This window comes from Macaca thibetana, chromosome X, assembly GCF_024542745.1.
Source record: "Macaca thibetana thibetana isolate TM-01 chromosome X, ASM2454274v1, whole genome shotgun sequence".
Taxonomy (NCBI): domain Eukaryota; kingdom Metazoa; phylum Chordata; class Mammalia; order Primates; family Cercopithecidae; genus Macaca; species Macaca thibetana.
Genome location: NC_065598.1, coordinates 39392962 through 39412686, shown reverse-complemented (window position 1 = coordinate 39412686; position 19725 = coordinate 39392962). Strand labels below are relative to the sequence as shown.

Sequence of the window (19725 nt, the reverse complement as noted above, 5' to 3'; positions counted from 1 at the left end):
TTACCCAACTATGGGGGTTCTTCAGTGTAAATGCTCTGTAAAGAGCTCTTAGGCAAAGAAAAGAACTAAAACTTAAAGAGCCTTATTTTTTAATGTTAGCTATTGTGTTTTTTTTTTTTTTTGCCTATGGCTGATTCTTTCAACTCTGAATGCAAAGCATTTGTACATATTTCCCCCCTCGTTCTCTCCATTGGCTTCTTTTGTTACATCTTTGGTTGAAATATATATATATGTGTGTGTGTGTGTGTGTATATATATGTATATATGTGTGTGTATATGTATATATGTGTGTGTATATTATATATGTGTGTGTATATATGTATATATATACACACACATATATACTCTGTTACTTGCAGCCAAAGCCTAGGCATTTCTCACTGATACAGGTTCTTTGATTTTCCATCCTTCCACTGCCAAACTCCTTCTGAAGGAGGGCCACACAAGCTGGGCCCTGCTTTTCAGATGTCTACTCCCTCTTAATCCCTTGCCACCAACATACTCCTTCACCAGGTCATAGTCACTTTATTTTTTAAAAAACCCAATGGCTGTTGTTCATATCTTCCTTGTCCACTTTGAGTTCAGAGTTTTTTTACTGAAACTCATTTTCCCTTTGGTTTCTAGGACCTTGGATTGTATAGTTGGCTTTCTGTCTTCTGACTACTACTTCTACATTTTATATACTGGGAGCCTCTTCTTCATCTTGCCTCCTCGTAGGTACTTTCCCTGCCCAAAGCCTTAACCTCAGTCCTTTTATGATTCACCATCACTACTACCACCCACATCATCTCCACTACCATCTCTACTACCAGCACTACCACCACCACCACCACCAACACCACTACCACCACCACCATCTCCACCATCATCACCACTTCCACTGTCAATTTACAAACATAATCTCTAGTCTTTCAATACTCATAATAGCTGTACAAGGTAAATATTATTATTATTCCCAGTTTGCAGATAAGAACACTGAGGCTTAGAGAGATGATACATTTTGCCTAAGAGCAAAAAGCTGGTAGGTATCAGAGGTGGGATTTGAATCTCAGTCTATCTGATGTCAAAGACTGGGCTCTTGATACACCTTACCCCTCCCCACTCTTTAAAATGCTATAGGATTCACTCCTTATCGATCTTCCTCTGACAACACCAGGTGACATCCTAACCATCAGCACAGGCCTGGGTTAATATAACAGCCTCACAACAAATCTCCTTGCCTATAGGCATAGGGTCCCCACTTCACTTCCATTTACCCCCACCATGCCTGTTTGCCCAACACTAGACCGCTAGACCAATGATACTTTAACTCAACCTTCCTCAAGTCCCTGCCCTGCTCATACACTTATAGTGGTTCCCTGACGTTGCATGGATCACATTCTGGTTCTCAAAAGCCTTCCTCACCTGTGCCCATGCTCTCCATACTCCTGACTGACCATCACTTGCCAGTATTCTGAAGCCAGCTGTGGTGGACATTATTAGTGCTCATCAACAGCCAGTTCTCTCCTTCCTGGACAGAGGGGAGATCCTACTTCACAGCCCCCTTTGCAATTAGGCAGAGCCATGTGACTAGCTCTTGTCGATGAAATATATGTGGAAGTGATGTGTGAGAATTTTACATTGAGGCAATGAAAAGGCTCTGCAGGACCCTCTGACTTCTCTCAACCCTTGCTGGGGTGCTCAGTTGCAAAGTTCCAGATGGTAGAGCCTCCATTGCCTGAGTTCCTAAGTGACTGTATGGAGCAGAACACTTTTCCCCCTTCATCTGTTGACTTGCAGTGAACTTTGCATGGACATGAAATTTCTGAAGCCACTGAGATCTTGCAGTTGTGTTATGGCGGCATAAGCCTAGCATATCAGGACAGGCTAGGTTATGTTGTCAGAACAACTCCAAAATCTCAGTGGCTTACAACACAACAACAAAAATTTCTTTCTTACGCGTGCTACAGGTTTTCACAGGTCATCAGGGGGAGGCTTTTCTCATGGTAGTTACTCAGGTATCCCGGTGGATGGAGAGTCCGTTTTTGTGGTCTGTGAGTTCCTTCCAAGTGGGGAGAGAACATGGTGAATCACATCTTGATTCAATGCTTCCAATTCGACAAGACACAAGTAACTTTTGGTGACATTTCCTTGACCAAATCAAGTCACATTGCCACACCTGACTTCAAAGAGGGGCAAGAAAATATAATTCTACCATATGCTGGGAAAGAAGAGGGCTGGAGATATTTGGTGAACATTGCTACTGCCATCTTGGCTCATATGCCAGATGAGTTGGTCCCCTCCCCACTCTGCTTCATCCTGCCTCTAGGACTTATTTCATGCTATTTCTTCACCTTTTAACTACAGCTCTAGGCCCGTCCTTTCCATAAAGCCTCCCTTGATATTTCTAGCACATTCTTTTCCTGCTTCTAAACTCCTAGGGCCTTTAGGGTGGCCAAAATTCAGTTGGTTATTCATTGGTTCATGTATAAGTCATGAGACTATTTTTGCTTTTACCAAAGATACTTGGATGCATTTGCATATACATATATTTATATATACACCAATCTAATTTATCTTCTTAAAACTATCACCTAGATGGCTGTTTGTTTATTCCAATGATGGGTTCACTGCTACAAGATGTTTGTGGAATTGTCTTGGAGTTCGTAGCACATCCATTTCCTTATCTGTCAGAAGAATATAATAATGGTGCCTATTTTATACATATGTGTGAGAGCTAAATGGGTTAGTGCATATAAACTGCTTAGAACAGCAGCTGGCACACAATAAACGCTCAATAAACTTCAGCTATTATTATTATTTCTCTAAAGAGCTCTGCTGATAGCAATCTTTATCATCCAAAGGTGGATTTAATTTCTTGCTGACGATTCAAAAGTCATTCAGATCTATAGCAGGTGCTGTTGGTGCCCATGTGCCCTCTGCCCGCCCCAGAGGTCCCCTGCAGACAGTTCTTGTACCTGCAGATGGTACAAGCATCTCTGCCAGGTGTGGCTTGCAGGCGAGATGATGGCATTGAAACGGCTGAGGAATGAATGCCCTCAGGTCTGACTCTCAACCAACGAGGCAGTGGAGATGATAGATCAATATCTCCTTTTCATTATGACTCAGCAGGAGAAGTCTGAGGTGTGTCCTGGAGTGTCCACACCATCTCCCGGAGAGGCCCAAATGGGACTTGGCCTCCATTGTCTACGGAGGTAACCTGTTCACTAACACACTTTTTGTCTTTTTCCCCTTTCTTGTCTCACTTTCTCCACTCTCTGAACCCTTCCCGGGATCACCCCCCAAACAGATTACCTGTACTCAGAGAATAATGCTTTAGGTGACGAGGGCAAGCATGAGACTAAACTTTATCCAATGAAACTCCTTTTTTCAATGTTGTCTGTCAACTGCCTCTGGCAGTGGTTCTAAAAGTGGAATTGCATGAGGTTTTGAGCCATGACTGCACTATTGAAATAAGTTTCTGGCCTCTTAAGGTGTCAGCAGTGAGGCAGACATCTTTGGATGTATGCGTTCTGGGTATCATTTAGGGGACTGGCCAGCCTCCTCGCCCTATAGCTTTGCCTTGTTAGGGGGTTCTCTCATGAAGGCCCTGAGAGGCTCAGTGTGGACAGAACACCGTCCCCTGGTTTGGTGGTGGGTTTTGTGAGCTCTGGGTAGCCCAGCACTGGGATGTTCAGCAAACACTTTGTTTCATTGTTTGTCCCTGTGGTGGGCAGTGGACATGGGCTCCTCAAGAGTCAGCAACAGTTGGCTGGGCGCGGTGGCTCATGCCTGTGATCCCAGCATTTTGGGAGGCCGAGGCGGGCAGATCACTTAAGGTCAGGAGTTTGACACCAGCCTGGCCAAAATGGCGAAACCCCGTCTCTGCTAAAAATACAAAGCATTAGCCAGGCATGGTGGCAGACACCTGTAATCCCAACTACTCAGGAGGTTAAGGCGGGAGAATCGCTTGAACCCAGGAGGCGGAGGTTGCAGTGAGCCGAGATTGTGCCACTGCACTCCAGCTTGGGCAACAGAGCAAGACATCATCTTAAGAAGAAAAAAAAAAAGAGTCAGCAACAGTCTCCTCCCCATTTTGTGAAAACCTACAGGACAATGAACACGAGGTTATATTGAGGATAGTTAGCCTGGTGCTAATTCTTTGCAACCAAGAAGGAAGATATTAATCAACTTGTGCATGTGTGCATTAGTGTCAGAAAGAAATTTCCAATCAGGGACAGATTAGCCAAAAAAGGAAAATCAAAAAGAGATTCCCCGAACAGTGAGGAGGTGGGTGCAGATAGCTGTGAGGAGGCCTTGGAAGTCTGCTCTTTGCCTGAGCTCACCCACCCTTCCCATCAGATAATGGCATTCAGGAAGACAGTGCTGTTTTAAGATTTATTTAGGATTGCAAGTGTTTTAAAAACAGAGGCCCAGAGAAGGGAAGATTTGCAATTGCAGAAAAAAAAAAAAAAAAAGAACACACAGGAGAGTTTTCCAGATTTCTGGAATGTCAAATGGCGACTGTAATATCTGCATCACTTGTTGTGAGGATTAAATGAGGTGATGCATACAAAAATACCTAGCACTGCTCTTGTTCACAGCAGGTACTAAAAGTTTGATAGCATTCTAATAAATATAGTCCTGTATAATACACTGGCTAACTTTCTATGATGATATTCTGATTTTTTTTTTTTTGAGACACAGTCTCCCCACTTTGTCGCCCAGGCTGGAGTGCAGTGGCACAATCTCAGCTCACTGCAACCTCTGCCTCTCGGGCTCAAGCAATTGCAATTCTCCTGCCTCAGCCTCCCAAGTAGCTGGGATTACAGGCATGTGCCACCGTGTCTGGCTAATTTTTGTATTTTTAGTAGAGACAGGGGTTTTACCATGTTGGTCAGGCTGGTCTCCAACTCCTGACCTTCAGTGATCCACCCGCCTTGGCCTCCCAAAATACTGGGATTACAGGCATGAGCCACAGTGCCCCACCGATATTCAGATTTTTTTTTTTTTTTTTTTTTTTTTTTTTGCCTAATAGAAATTTTATTCTAACCTTGGCTACCTTTAAAGCCACCTTGAGTTCAACATTGCCCTGTAAAACGAACTGTGCCCTTTTCTCTGGGCTCTGTGGCACGCAGTGGGCAGCATGCACTCTGTTCTCTCTGTGCTCTTATAGAGGTTTAGGGCACGACTGGCGATCCTTCTGCACAAGCCTGGCGTGAAGAAACAAGCCACGAAGGGAGCCATCATTCCCAGAATCCAGGCAGCCAGACAGCACACCCCACTCAGCTCTGAGACCTGGGGGCTACACACAGGAATGAACAGAACCCACATTTAGCCAGTTCCTATTATCAGCGAGGAAACCGGCTGAGAATGCGGAACACTGAACTAGACACGGCAACGGGGCCTCCGATCCAGCCAGTCAGCTCGGAAAGACTGCTTGACCTTGCAACACATTCCAGGATGTTATATTTTGGGGTCGAAAAATCCATTCAAACTCTTTTTCCCTAGCTGCACGTGAACTTCGGGGAGCAACAATTATGCTTCTGCAGGAGCCAGCAGAAAAGCCAGACCCTCCAAACCGCAAAAGCAGCTGTCTCAAACCTCCACGTTATTAGGCTGATTGAAATAATCAGAAAACAGCTCCAGAAAGCTGGCTTTGAGAAAGGCAGGCAATTTTTGTTTGGCAGAGAGTGCTGTCAGCCTCCTCAGTGGGGGAAATCGAATGTTGTCTTTCTCACTCTCTTTCTTCTTTTCCCTTCTAAAAACTTCCCTGCATCGTTTGATTTCACATCAATTTGGTGAGAAGGGCTGTTGGTACATCTCATCTTCTGTGTCATGGGCTATCTGGAGTCCCAGGTCACCAGGTCACAGGAGAGATGCAAAATGATGCCCCGGAATCATGGTGGCTTTGGATTGTAGGAAACTGCTTTGTCCCTGGAGCCTGGCTGTTTCCCTGTCTCTCCCCCTGGCCTCTCCCTTATTCAAATGGTCATCAAATGGAGGAAGGAAAGGCCAAAAAGCCTGAAAATCCAACCTCATGAAGCAGAACCAACAGTCCCCATTGGAGGAGACAGATGTAGCAGAAGCAAAGGACTGGAGAAAAAGCTTTCCTGTCTCCCTGTGATGAAATTGAATTAGCATTGGCTGCATTAATGCCCATTTAGAGTGTGGAAGGGACTGTGACCCAGTCAAGGTTGAGAGGGGTGCGGTGAAGAGGTGAGGCCATAGCAACATCCCTATGCCCCTTCCCTGCCACTGCAGCCCCTAGCCTGTAGCATTTCTTAGCCTCAACCTGGGCCCGGTGGTCTTCCATTCAATGCACTGTCTAGCCTCCGATTTGCAGTAGGCAACCTTCCCTCTGGGAGCTCCATGTGTGCCGCCTCCTGGCCGACTCAACTCTACAGAAATCTAGGGGGGCCATGGGTAAGGGCGGGGGCACGCCCTGGATAGGCTGCTTAGCAGGACTCAGGCACTTGAAGCTCCAGCTGTGCGACCCTGAGAGAGGTAGGGAGGACAGGAGAGGGCTCCTCCTGTGTGGTATTTGCACGTTGCTGGGGAACGTGCTGCTTCCATGTTTCCAGCAATAACAAGGCACATTTGCTGCTGCAGGTTCATTAACGAGGCCTGCGGGAATGAGGATTGGCTTGTCCACCGTGTTCACTGGACGGTAGGAAAAAAGAAAAGTCAGAAAAGGGAGAGTGATGTTCAGGTTCATGCTCACCTGTGGCTACTTCCCTGAACTCAAGAGGCCACCAGCCCCTAGCTGCCTTGGCCATTGCTGCGGTGGGGTGGGGTGGGTGGGGTGAAGGAGTGGGAAAGGGAGGGGTGGGGGTACTGGTGATTCTAAGGATTCCCTTTGCTCCTTTTTTTTTTTTTTCTCTTTAACTGATACTGGCCCATTTGCTGTGCTGCTGGGTCAGTCTTGGACATTTTTCTCCAGACGACGACCCCACAATATTCTTTTTAAGCAGGACAGGCAGTTTGCCCAGGATTCTGCCAGCTCAGGCATGAGACCTAAGGCATATGTCCTGCCTGCCTGCTCAGACAGGGAACATTTAAGAATCCCTGACTGCATGCCTGTAATCCCAGTACTTTTGGGAGGGAGGCCAAGGTTGCAGGATCGCTTAAGCCCAGGAATTCGAGACCAGCCCGGGCAACAAAGTGAGACCCTTTCTCTACAAAAAATAAAAAAATTACCCAGGTGTGATTGTGTACACCTATAGTCCCAGCTACCAGGAGGCTGAGGCGGGAGGATCGCTTGAGCCCAGGAGTTCAAGGCTGCAGTGAGCTATGATTCTGCCACTGTACTCCAGCCGAGGCGATAGAGCGAGATCCTGTCTCTAAAAAAAAGAAAAAGAATTCCTGACTGCCTGACTATGGAAAAGTCGGGAAACAGGAACGGGGAGCCCCCAGACTCGGCCATCTTTCCTCCATCCCTGCTCTCACTCTCGGTTCTAATTTTTCTTGGTTCTATCCTCTGCTTCTAGGCAGCCATCCTGACTTAGGTGTGGACAAAGAGACCCCTGGTCTGTGGGACATGTGGTGGCCCACAGCAGCCCCCCACACAGTGTGTCTTCAGAGTCCCTTGCCCTGGAACCTGTTGTCCTCTCTTCCTGTCCTCCAAGGTGGCTTAAATTCTCAGCCAGCATTCCTGTTTATTGGGCAAACAGACAGTGAAAACAGTCCAGTGCCAGGAGGCTTGGAGCCTGGCACCCGGCCAGGGGCCTGGCAGCCGCATCCCAGGGATGGGAGGAAAGAATATCCATTTGAGAATTATTTAGGGTCCACCTGCTTCTCTCTTTGCATCAACAGAAGGCGGGCACAGGCAAGGGCAAAGGCAAAGAAAGACGGCGAATTGGGGATCGTTCTGATCTGCAACTTGTCAGGAGATCAGGAGTCCTGGCAAGAGGTTATTTGGGGAAGCTGGATGATGTTATTGACCAAATTGGGGTTTGGGGATTATCTGTGGATTTCATTTATCTGTGTTTTCCCTGGTCTCTCTTGTTGTAGGTAATTAAGAGCTGATTGCTAGTAATTAAGAGTTGTTGAGAGAGGCAGCAGGATCCAAAAAGGAGAGTCACACGTTTTGTCTTCCTTTGGACAGACTCCTGACCTCCTCCCCTCCTCCCTCTGCCTGCCCCCTCCGATGCGTGTGCCTTCTGCAGGGACGCTGTCCCTGGAGAGCAAGTCGCAGCTTGTCAACTGGATTATTTATGTGTCAGCTCCGCTCTGGCTTAATTTCCTCCTGTTATTCCCAAGCCTTGAGTAAAGCCTTGTGTAGCAGGTTTAAGTTCCACTCTCCTGACACTCAGGTGTGCTAAGATGTAGCTTTTCTTTATTTCTCCCCAACTGCAGCTTTAACTGGGCTCTTGAGCCCCCGTTTCTGCTGATGGTCGACAACTTAAACTTGCCAAGTCAAGGTAACAGTCACTTCTGGTTTAAATCATGGTCACTTTTAGGCAAATGCTGTCTCTTCAGGATTCTCCCTCACTCATTCTTCCCAGGCGTGAGCTGCAGCCCTGGGAGTGGTGGGGGAGGAGGGGGGGTAAAGCAGGGAGCGGGGAGGAGAGGCTGGTCCTACACTGTCCTAGTATTGTGCGAGGGACATGTGTCCGCATGCTGCTCTCTGCATCCTGGCCCTACCCACTGGACTGACTGGACTTGGACAAGGTGTGCCTGTCCCTCTTGGACTTGAACATGGAACCTGATGTTGCGGCTGGCTACGGCCTCTAGTCCAGAGGCCTTGGATGTTACTCCGCTACATGCCCCAGGCCGGTGCACTTTGGTGCCATGGTGGCTTGGGTGCCCTTGGCTGCTCTCTGTACTGTGCTGGGGTGTGAGGACCTGGGCCACCCTTGCAATCGCTGCTGAGACACTGCATTTAGTCACAGCCACTTTACCGCCGCAGCACCGGATTAAACGTGGACCTTCTCTGCGCGATGTGCAGGCTTCCCTTGCTGCTGGCTGCTGTGGCGTGAGACTCCGTCCCCTCTCCTCCCTGTGCCTATCAACCTCTCTGGGGTTTTCATGCCTCTCCCATCCCTGTGCCAGAAGAGCCCCAGGCTTGTTACAGGGCTCCCGTGGGCACGTAGACCCTTCCACCAGCCAGTCATCCTCTCGAACCATGATTCCCTCTTCCTGTGGCAGAAAAACTGCTCTCATAATCCCACCCCCATTCTTTATATTATGGTGTAAGATCAACGTTCCAAGTCCAAGGCATCTAAAAAGTTAAGTTCAGAATTCCAAAGCACCTTCTTTGTTCGCGTTTGGAAGTCTATGGCTCCCAAGAGCAGCCAGTCTGTGATACACACAGAAGTCTTCCTGGTACCTTAAAAACCTTTTCCCTTCCCCTTCTCCTTCCCCTTCCCCTTCCCCTTCCCTTTCCCCTTCCCCTTCCCTTTCCCTTTCCCCTTCCCCTTCCCCTTCCCCTTCTCCTTCTCCTTCCCCTTCCCTTTCCCCTTCCCCTTCCCCTTCTCCTTCCCCTTCCCCTTCCCCTTTCCTTTCCCCTTCCCCCTCCCCTCCTCCTCCCTTCCCCTCCCCTCCCCTTCCCTTCTCTTCCCTTCCCAGATGGACTCTCATTCTGTTGCCCAGGCTGGAGCGCAGTGGTGGGATCTAGGCTCACTGCAACCTCCGCCTCCCATGTTCAAGCGATTCTCCTGCCTCAGCCTCCCGAGTAGCTGGGAATATAGGCACCTGCCACCACACCTGGCTAATTTTTGTATTTTTAGTAGAGATGGGGTTTCACCATGTTGGCCAGGCTGGTCTCGAACTCCTGACTTCAGATGATCTGCCTGCCTTGGCCTCCCAAAGTGCTGGGATTGCAGGTGTGAGCCACTGAACCTGCCCCCTTTCTTTTAGTAGACTAATATGTATTGAGCACTTTCAATGTGTCTGGCACTTTGCATGGGTTATCATGTTTAATCCTCACAAGTGCCCTGTTAGGATTTCCATTTTTCATATGAGGAAACTGAGGCAAAGGGGGTTAAAGAAATTGCTGGATAATTTGCCTCTGGTGCCTTGGCTCACTTCCTTGAGGCCTCACCTCTGCTGCTTCCAACTGGGCCTTGGTGGACCATTCCACGAGGGCTTTGACTCAACTCACACTGACAGCATCTCACCCAAAGTGAGTACCAGTCATCTCTGCCTTTCATTTTCTGCCTCAGGGCTTCTCTGCTACTGCAGACACGGGAAGGGGGATTTCCTTGTCAGACAGCACTCACATCCTGGAAAGGAGGCTTGCTTACTCATAGGTCTGCCAGTTGATGCTGGCTGTCCTCGAAGCCCTTAGCTGGAGCTGTTGGTCACATATTTACACACGACCTCTCTGTGTGATTTGGGCTTTCTCACAGCATGGAGACCAGGTTCCAAAGGTCAGTGTCCTGAAAGAGAGCTCCTGGGCACCAAGCAGAAGCTATTTGCATGTTGTGACTTAGCATCGCAAACCACATAGCATCACTTCCACCATATTCTATTGGTTGGAAGAGTCACTAACCCACCTAGGTTCAAAGGGGAGAGGAAAAAGACACCACCTCTTGACAGGAATAAGGAGATCCTGGAAGAACATATAGGACCAGAAATATTACTGTGGCCATAATTGAGAAATACAGTGTATCACAACAGAGGTGTCTGGAGACAGAGTGGCTTAAACATGTTAAATACTTGAATTTGAGGCCAGGTGTGGTGGCTTATGCCTGTAATCCCAGCATTTTGGAAGGCCTAGGAGGGTAGATGGCTTGAGACCAGGAATTTGAGACCAGCCCGGGCAATGTGGCAAAACCCCATCTCTATGAAAAATATGAAAAATTAGCTGGGCATTGTGTCAAGTACCTGTGGTCCCAGCTACTCAGGAGGCTGAGGTGGGAGGATCACTTGAGCCATGGAGGTTGAGGCTGCAGTGAGCTGTGATCATGCCACTGCACTCCAGCCTGGGTGACAGAGTGACCCTGTCTCAAAAAGAAAAAAAAAATAAGTAAAATAAATAAATAAATAAATAAAACTTGAATTCGGCTGGGTGCAGTGGCTCACACCTGTAATCCCAGCACTTTGAGGGGCCGAGGTGGGAGGATCACTTGAGCTCAGGATTTTGAGACCAGCCTGGGCAACAAAAAATCATTGCCCTTCTCTACAAAGAATTATAAAATCAGTCAGGCATGGTGGTGCACACCTGTAGTCCCAGCTACTCAGGAGGCTGAGATGGGAAGATAGCTTGAGTCAAGGAAGTGAAGGCTGCAGTGAGCCATGATCATGCCGCTGCACTCCAGTCTGGGTGACAGACTGAGACCCTTTCTCAAAAAAAAGAAAAGAAAAGAAAAGCCCTCGAATTCCAGGGAACCAGCCCAAGGAACATCCAGTGCTGCTTTGGGTTCAGACACGATATAGGGGCTGCCCAGCCACTTTGATATGAGAGACACCAAGAGGATAGTTACCCCATGTCCTGCAACCCAGGAAATGCTACTTTAGGGTTAGTCTTTGCCATAATTCGGGGATGACTAAGCCGGTAGAGTCTCTCTCGCAGGTTTTCTGGAGGGCAGGCTTTCGGAGGTTCTGCAATGGGAATGCACCTTCCCTGCAAGTCCACGGCTCTTGGTGGAGACCAAGGCAGATTGTTCCACCCCAGTGGGCTGCGTATTCTGACACAGGTGAGCTGGGGCTTCTGGAAGCACATGGGAGAGGCACCTACCCCAACAGGGCCTTTTCTAGAGGAGGTGACATCTAAGCAGGATGGTGAATGACGAGTAGGAGTTGACCAGAATAGGAGGGGGTGGTGAGGAGGCTGGAGCATGAGGGAAGTGGTGAGGGGAAGGGAGAGAAGGATGGATTGAGTGCTGGGACCACATTTGTTAGGCCTGCCAGGGAACTGGGATTGATGGTTTGATTGGTTTTCCCTTCCCTTTGTCCAGAACATCAGAAAATGCCTAGATTTTGGTGTGTGGGGGTGGGTGGGTAGGGGGCTAAGAATATATACCAGGTGGCTGTGGGAAGAGACAGGTGGGTGGGTGAAGGAGAAGAGGGAAAAGGAGGACAAAGAAGGGAAAAGAGGAGGGAGAGAGGAAGGGGGGAAACAGAAAGGAGGAGAAAGAGAAGAAGAAGGGAGGAAGACAAAAAAGAAAAAGAGGAAGCCCGGGCGCGGTGGCTCATGCCTGTAATCCCAGCACTTTGGGAGGCCAAGGTGGGTGGATCACCTGAGGTCAGGAGTTCGAGACCAGCCTGGCTGACATGGTGAAACCTTGTCTCTACTAAAAATACAGAAAATTAGCCAGGTGTAGTGGGGCGTGCCTGTAATCCCAGCTCCTTGGGAGGCTGAGGTGGGAGAATCACTTGAACCTGGGAGGCGGAGGCTGCAGTGAGTAGAGATTGTGCCACAGTACTCCAGCCTGGGCAACAGAGTGAGACCCTGTCTCAAAAAAAAAAAAAAAAAAAAGAAAAGAAAAGAAAAAGGAAGAACAGAAGGAGAAAGAGGGAAAGAGGGGAGGAGGAAAAGCAAGAGGAGAACGAGAAAGTGGAGCAGGAGTGGAGCAGGAGGAGACAGGTAAAAGAAGAGGCTTCTAGGACAAAGGACTTTTTCATAATGTGACCTTGAGCCAGTTTGGGCACCTTGACCAATCTGAGAGCCTTTGCTTTGGGGACCTTCCCTTGCCTGTTTATGTCCTGTAATTGTTCATTCATTCATCCATTCCATCCACAGGCACTTACTGTTTGCCCTCTACTTCCTTATATGTTAACTTAACGTTTTCTTTGCATGTTTTCTCAGTTTAACAAATAGATATTGGGATACAGCTTAACAAATACAAGTGAATCTACTGGCCAATGGAACAGCTTATTTGAGATCTGCAGTCCAGTGTGTTCACTGCCACATTTTCCTTCCCTCCCTCCTTCCATCAGCCCACCCACTCTCACTTAGTGAGTTTTGGCTTGAGAGCTTACTCCATGCCAGGAATAGGACATGGCAGTTCATGCTCTCAGTATCAGCTAGGATTAGCTTTGGCTGAGAGTGACCAAAAAAACCCACATGATATTGGTATGTCCAAGATAGCATTCACTTTCTCCCTTGTGTTCAGAAGGTCTGGATTTAGGCAGTGCCAGGAAGCTCTGGCGTTGTACAGGGGTAGGGACACGGGCTCCTTGTTGTCTGCCAGGTATGGCTTCTATCATGGTTGAAAACCATGTCTCAGCTAGGTGCAGTGGCTCATACCTGTAATCCCAGCAGTTTGGAAGGCCAAGGTGGGGGCATGGTTTGAGCCCAGAGGTTCGAGACCAGCCTGGGCAACATTAGCGAGAGACCCTGTCTCTTAAAAAAAAAAAAGAATTAGCCAGGTGCAGTGGCACATGCCTGTGGTCCAAGCTACTGGGGAGGCTGAGGTAGGAGGATCTTTTGAGCCCAGGAGGTCGAGGATACAGTGAACTACGGTCACACCACTGCATTACAGCCTGGATGACAGAGCAGGAGCCTGTCTCAAACAACAACAAATAAAATACCATATCTAGACTTTCTTTGACAGTCCTCCCAACCAGGTGGAGCCTAATTCTCCTCTGAATATGGACCAGACATTTCCAATTAATTGAATGAACCAGAGGTGATGCTGTGAGGCCGGGTTGGAAAAGGTGATACGGCTTTCACCTCTCTCTCTCTTTCTCTCTCTCCCCATCTCCCTCTCTCCCTCCCTCCCACATGTCTTTGAAGCACTGAGCTGCCATTTAGGAATTTGGCTACCCTGAAGCTGCCACGTTGGAGAGAGATGCCCAAGGTATCCCAGATATTCTATTCTCCTCAATCCACTCCCCACCCCTGCCAGTCTTTGCAGCCCAGCCGCCAGACATGTGACTCTGCCCCGACACACATTTCTGCCCCTTCTGGAGCCTGCTAAGCCCACCACCCCACTTGGAGACAGCCTTCTTTTTTTTTTCTTTTGAGATGGAGTCTGGCTCTGTCGCCCAGGCTGGACTGCAGTGGCACAATCTCCGCTCACTACAAGCTCCGCCTCCTGGGTTCACGCCATTCTCCTGCCTCAGCCTCCCGAGTAGCTGGGACTACAGGCGCCCGCCACCACGCCCAGCTAATTTTTTTTGTATTTTTAGTAGAGACCGGACTTCACCGTGTTAGCCAGGATGGTCTCGATCTCCTGACCTTGTGATCCTCCTGCCTCAGCCTCCCAAAGTGCTGGAATTACAGGCATGAGCCACTGCTCCCCTCTGGAGACAGCCTTCTTGAGGGCAGAGGTCTCCCTAGAGCCTGCAGTGGGGCCCTCTGGGGTCCTGAGGACACTGACATGCCTGCTGCCTGGGTTGGCAACTGCTCATCATCTTTGCACTATCTTCTTACTCACAGCCCCCAGGTGACTCAGAATGTGTGGTTGACGTGGAGCCACTCAATTTCCTGCCTTGCCTCTCCTCTGGCCTCCTGGCTTGCAACCAAGTCTTCCTATTTGGGGGATTGAGGGTGCTGTGGCTTCACACTGGCTTTCTCAGCTCCTCCCTCTCCTTCAGGGACTAGGTTGGGGGATCAGGGGAGGAGGAGCAGTGGCCCACACTGGAAGGCCCACCTTCCAGTGCAGTGGGAATGGCACTAGATTGGAGATGTAGGCTGTCATCCAGGCTTTGCCACTAACTGGCCCCTGAGACTTGGTAAATCCCTCTACCCCTGGTCACAGTTTTCTTATCTACAAAGCCTTCATAGATTGAGACTTTGTAATGCTCTAGTACAGTCATGTGTCACTTAACGAAAGGGATATGTTCTGAGAAATGTGTGGTTAGGGGATTTCGTCATTGTACGAACATCATAGCATATATTTCTACCAGCCTATGTGGTATAGCCTACTACACACCTAGACTACTTGGTATAGCCTATTGTTCCTATGCTACAAACCTGGACAGCACGTACTGTACTGAATACTGCAGGTAATTGTTATACAGTGGTATTTGTGTATCTAAACATATCTAAACAGAAAAGGTACAGTAAAAACACAGTATTATAATATTACGGGACCACTGTTGTATATACAATCTGTTGTTGACTGGTACGTCATTATGTGGTGCATGCTTTTATTTATTGAGTGTCCACACTATCCTGGGGCTAGGCTCTTTGGAGGATCCAAAAGAAATTGTATCATTTAGTGATTTTTCCATTGTGAACCCAACCCAATTCAATATTAGCAAAAGGGAGAATTGATTGGTTTATGTTACTGAATGGTCCAGCGGTAACCTACTTCAGGTATGGCTTGATCTAGGGCTTAAATGATGCCACCAGCACCCATTATCTGCTCTGTTTCCTGTGGATGGGTTTCATGGTTACACACAGTAGTGGTTCCCTGCCCCCACCCGCCAACCCCATCCAAATTCCTGGAACTTCCAGCCCCCGTTCCTGTCGCCTGCCCACCCAGTTATAGCTGCTCTGCTCTAGACCTCGCATGTTCTACAACCAAACCCAGCCCAGAAGAGAGACCCTGTGTTCCAGCATTCCCATCAAGAATCCTGATATTTATTCTTATTGGACCAATTTGGTCATGTGTATCTTCCCTTTTGAATTAAGCCAATCTTGTTGATCCCTAGAGCTGGGTGTGCAGTCAATTCCAGCTCCCCAAACTGCCTGGCTGGGAGAGGGAGGAAATAGATACTGGCCACGTGTGTTTGTGTGTGTGTGTGTGTGTGTGTGTGTGTGTGTTAGGATGGGGGTGGCTTATTCTCAAAGATCTTACTCAGAAAGGAGGCTGAGGCAGGAGGATCACTTGAGCCCAGGAGGTCAAGGCTGCCATGAGGCGTGAATGTGTCACTACACTCCAGCCTGGTCAACAGAGAGAGACATTGTCTCCAAAAAAAAAAAAAAAAAAAAAAAGCAAATTTATGATTTACTCTCAGGATGCAGAAAGCATGACTTGAATGATCCTTCCTTATGAAATTTGACAAAGGAAAAGCTCCACGTGAGTTTAAGGGACAGGGAGGGCTTCTTGCAGAGGCAAGACTTGGATGCTGAGGAGAATTTAGGCAGAAAGGAGCCTGGGGTTGGGGTAGATAAGGACCTTTTCATGTGTGATCTGCAACCCTGCAGCTTCTCCCAGTCCTGGCACTATATCGATTGCAGTTTGAATAGCTTGTAATTGTGGAAGCAAAAGAGAAACCCTGTAGTGGTCTTATGTTCTGAATTGCATACCCTGAAAATTCATATGTTGAAGTCCTAACCCCTCAGTGCCCCAAGATGTGACAGTATTTGGAAACGGGGTCTTTAAAGTGGTAATTAAGTTAAAATGAGGTCATATGGGTAAGCCCTAATCCAATATGGCTGGTGTCTTTATAAAGAGGAAATTAGGACACAGACACACACAGAGGGAAGACTGTGAAGATACAGCCAGAAGACAGCCATCTACAAGCCAAAGAGAGAGGCCTCAGAAGGAACCAACCCTGCTGGCACCTTGATCTCAGACTTCCAGCCTCCAGAACTGTGAGAAGATAAAATTGCATTGTTTAAGCCCCCCAGTACATGATACTTTGTTACAGGCAAAGCCCTAGGAAGCTGGTTTTCAAAAGTGACCATGAACCCCACCTTTCTCTGCCCCTTCCTAGAAGGCTGGCTCTGCTCCTCACACAGACTGGCTATGCTCCCAGCAGGATGCCATGGTGAGGGGGTCTCTCCTATATGCCACCCTGACCCCCCACGTTATCCCATAGCTGACACCTTAACTGCAGGGGCTTCACCAGCAAAGCCCTCTTAGATACTGAAAAGTCATCTTCATCCTGAAGTTCCTTTTGGTCACTTGCTTCCAACTGTCTCTAAGAATTAAACCCTTGCCATCTCTTCCCAGTGTATACTTTGGTGGAAGATAAAGCCAGATTCAGTTGTTTTTCTTCAAATAGGAGATGGAATTTTCCCCAATGTAAAAATAATGGTGCCCAATTCTTGTGGGAGGTGGACAGGGCTGGCGCTGGCACTGCAGGTCTTCCTTTCCCTCAGAAATAGCCCCACAATGGCCTCATTTTCTAAAACTTGCAACTCAGCGAGTACTTAGCCTTTAGCAAGAAGCATCCACTCTGCTCAAGTTGAAAAGAGAGAGATCCATTTGTCAATGTAGGCAAGCACTCAAGTAGTGGAAATTGAAGAGATCCCCCAGTGCCCGTCCACCGGCCTTGGGGTTCAGGCATATTGCCTCAACGGACTCGTGGTCAGAGACAGAGATGTACAGGTGGACTTTAGCTTCTCCTACACCTGATGGGGACGTTGAATAAAAAAGTAGGATATTGGGGTGGGGAAGGTAGATGGTGTTGGCAAGTAGCAAGTTTGGAGGGGGAGCGGAGGAGCCCTGAGAAGCCAGGGGCAGTTGAAGGGGACTGGGGACAGGCAGGGAAAGGCATGGAGGGAAGGGAAGCATTTTTCTCATTGGCCACGGACAAGGTGATCTGAAGATCCTGGTTGTGAGCAGGTTTATTTTATTTTTTTTGAGATGGAGTTTTGCTCTGTCGCCCAGGCTGGAGTGCAGTGGGCATGATCACGGCTCACTGCAACCTCCACCTCCCGGGTTCAAGCAATTCTCCTGCCTCAGCCTCCCGAGTAGCTGGGACTACAGGCACATGCAACCACATCCAGCTAGTTTTCATATTTTTAGTAGAGACAGCGTTTCACCATGTTGGCCAGGCTGGTCTCGAACTCCTGACCTCAGGTGATTCCCCTGCCTTGGTCTCCCAAAGTGCTGGGATTACAGGCCAGAGCCACCGCGCCCAGCGAGCAGGTCTTAATAGACTTGACCCTCATATAACAAACCCTGCCGCCCTCCTTACAAGATCTCAGAGCAGGCTTCAAGCTGACATCTCTTGCCTTAAAATAACAGAGGAGGCCCAGGCTGCCTTTTGCCTTCATCTTGGGAGAAGGATCTCTAAGAACTAATTTTTTAACAGAGTGATAAAAGGTAAACAAATCAGCCTATTTGGGGGGTGGGGTGGAGGAGGAAAAGGGCAGTGAGAGCTTATGGGTAGTGGGGTGATTGTGAGTTGGTCTCTTTACGATGGGAACCGGAAAGATAATCTTTCTGGAGCATTGAGGGCTCCAGTTAGAATCTTCCTTCCCTGACAAGGGGTTTCCTTCCATTGTTGTGTGGTCTTGAGGCCCCCTTCCTTAGCTCTCGGGGCAGGCAGTAACAGTGGAGGATATGTACCAAGGGTTGAAGAATTGGAGGGGCTGAGCTGGAGATCTGGAGGAGGAGCCCTGGGCTTCACAGCCATCATGGGGGCAGGGGAGGCTGCAGGGCCTCTGAGAGGCATCTTTGAGATTTGGGGGCTCCTACCCTTCCTAGGCCCTGCCCACTCCCACTCCCCAGCGTCTCTGCACATTTTCAAAGAGCTCATTCAGACCCCGCTGCTCCTCCCTCCCTTCTCCTTTCCCCCTTCCCCTCTCCCTCCACCTCCTTTCCTTCCACCTCCCCCCTCTCCTGGTCCTGCCACTTCCTTGTTTACCCTACAGTCTGATGAGGGGAGAGAGCTGCCTGTCTCAGGAATAAGTTTCCTGGTAAATTAGCTGCAGGGATTGAAATCCATTTTGATTCTGCCCATTATTAAGTATTGTTATTTCTGCTGTTCATTACCGGCTTGTTTCCTTGATCAACTCTTGGGAACAAAGGCTCTTCAAAGCATTTCCCACCGGGGTGCCTGTGTGGCCACCACCACTGTGCTCCAGTCTAAAGTAACCCGCACCGACCACCCCGCCATGTGGAGCTCTTTAGGGCCCAAGCAAGGAGCAAGGTTTTTTCCTTGCTGGCTTGGGAGAAGGCACGGGGCAGGCCAGATGAGGCCAGGCTGGGGGCCTCCCACCTTCCACCTCAGTGCATCCTCCCATGGCTGCCACCCTGTCTAGAGAAGCCACACTAGGAAACCCATTCTTATTGTTTTTTTTTGGGTGGAGGGCGGAATGAGAAAATAACTTTATTTCATTGTGGGGAGTGGGCACACATCCAGCCTCAGAACTTCTGGAACTGCTTCTTGGTGCCCGGAGGTCTTAGTGACCTTGAGCCCGTTGAAGCCCACTGTCTTGCTCAGGGGCCAGCACTCGCCCACTGTGATGATGTCGCTGATCTGGATGTCCCTGAAGCAGGAGGACAGGTGTACGGACATGTTCTTGTGGCGCTTCTCGAAGTGGTTGTACTTGCAGATGTAGTGGAGATAGTCTCAGTAGATGACAGTGGTCCTCTGCATCGTCATCTTGGTCACCATGCCAGAGAGGATCCACCCTCGAATGGAGGTGTTACCAGTGAAGGGGCATTTCTTGTCAATGTAGTTGCCCTCAGTTGCCTCTTAGGGTGTCTTGAAGCTCAGACTGATGTTCTGTAGTACTGCAGGAGCTTCTCCGTGCCAGTTTCTCCCAGCAGGACCTTCTTGTTTTGAAAGATGGTCGCTGCTTTTGGTAGGCTCACTCGTCTATAATTCATACTCAGTTCTAAGCCTGGGGTTATTTCAGTTTATATGCTGTAGAAGACCTCCCAGGGCCTGCAGAATTCATCCTCTAAACCAGAATCACCCATCTCACACCCCGGACACCTTTCAGTGAGGATCATTCTCCAAGACCCAAGGTCACCCACCCAGGATTCACTCCTTATGTAATGCATAAGGATTCAGAATTAAATACCAAAACCTCAGGCTCCTTGGATTTGCCCTTAGGAGTCAGTTTCCACAGGATTAACCCTTAAGACCAGAGAACTCCAAAAACAGCTTCTTAAACATGGATTTTAAAAAGGTAACTCTTAAAATGCTGGAGCTTCCACTAAAGTG

At 48.6% G+C, this 19725-nt stretch overlaps 1 pseudogene; it reads right to left on the bottom strand.

Annotated features, from left to right (window-relative positions):
• Positions 1-18917: 18917 nt before the first annotated feature.
• On the bottom strand, positions 18918-19385 carry LOC126945738 (40S ribosomal protein S11-like; annotated as a pseudogene).
• Between the last annotated feature and the right edge of the window lie 340 nt (positions 19386-19725).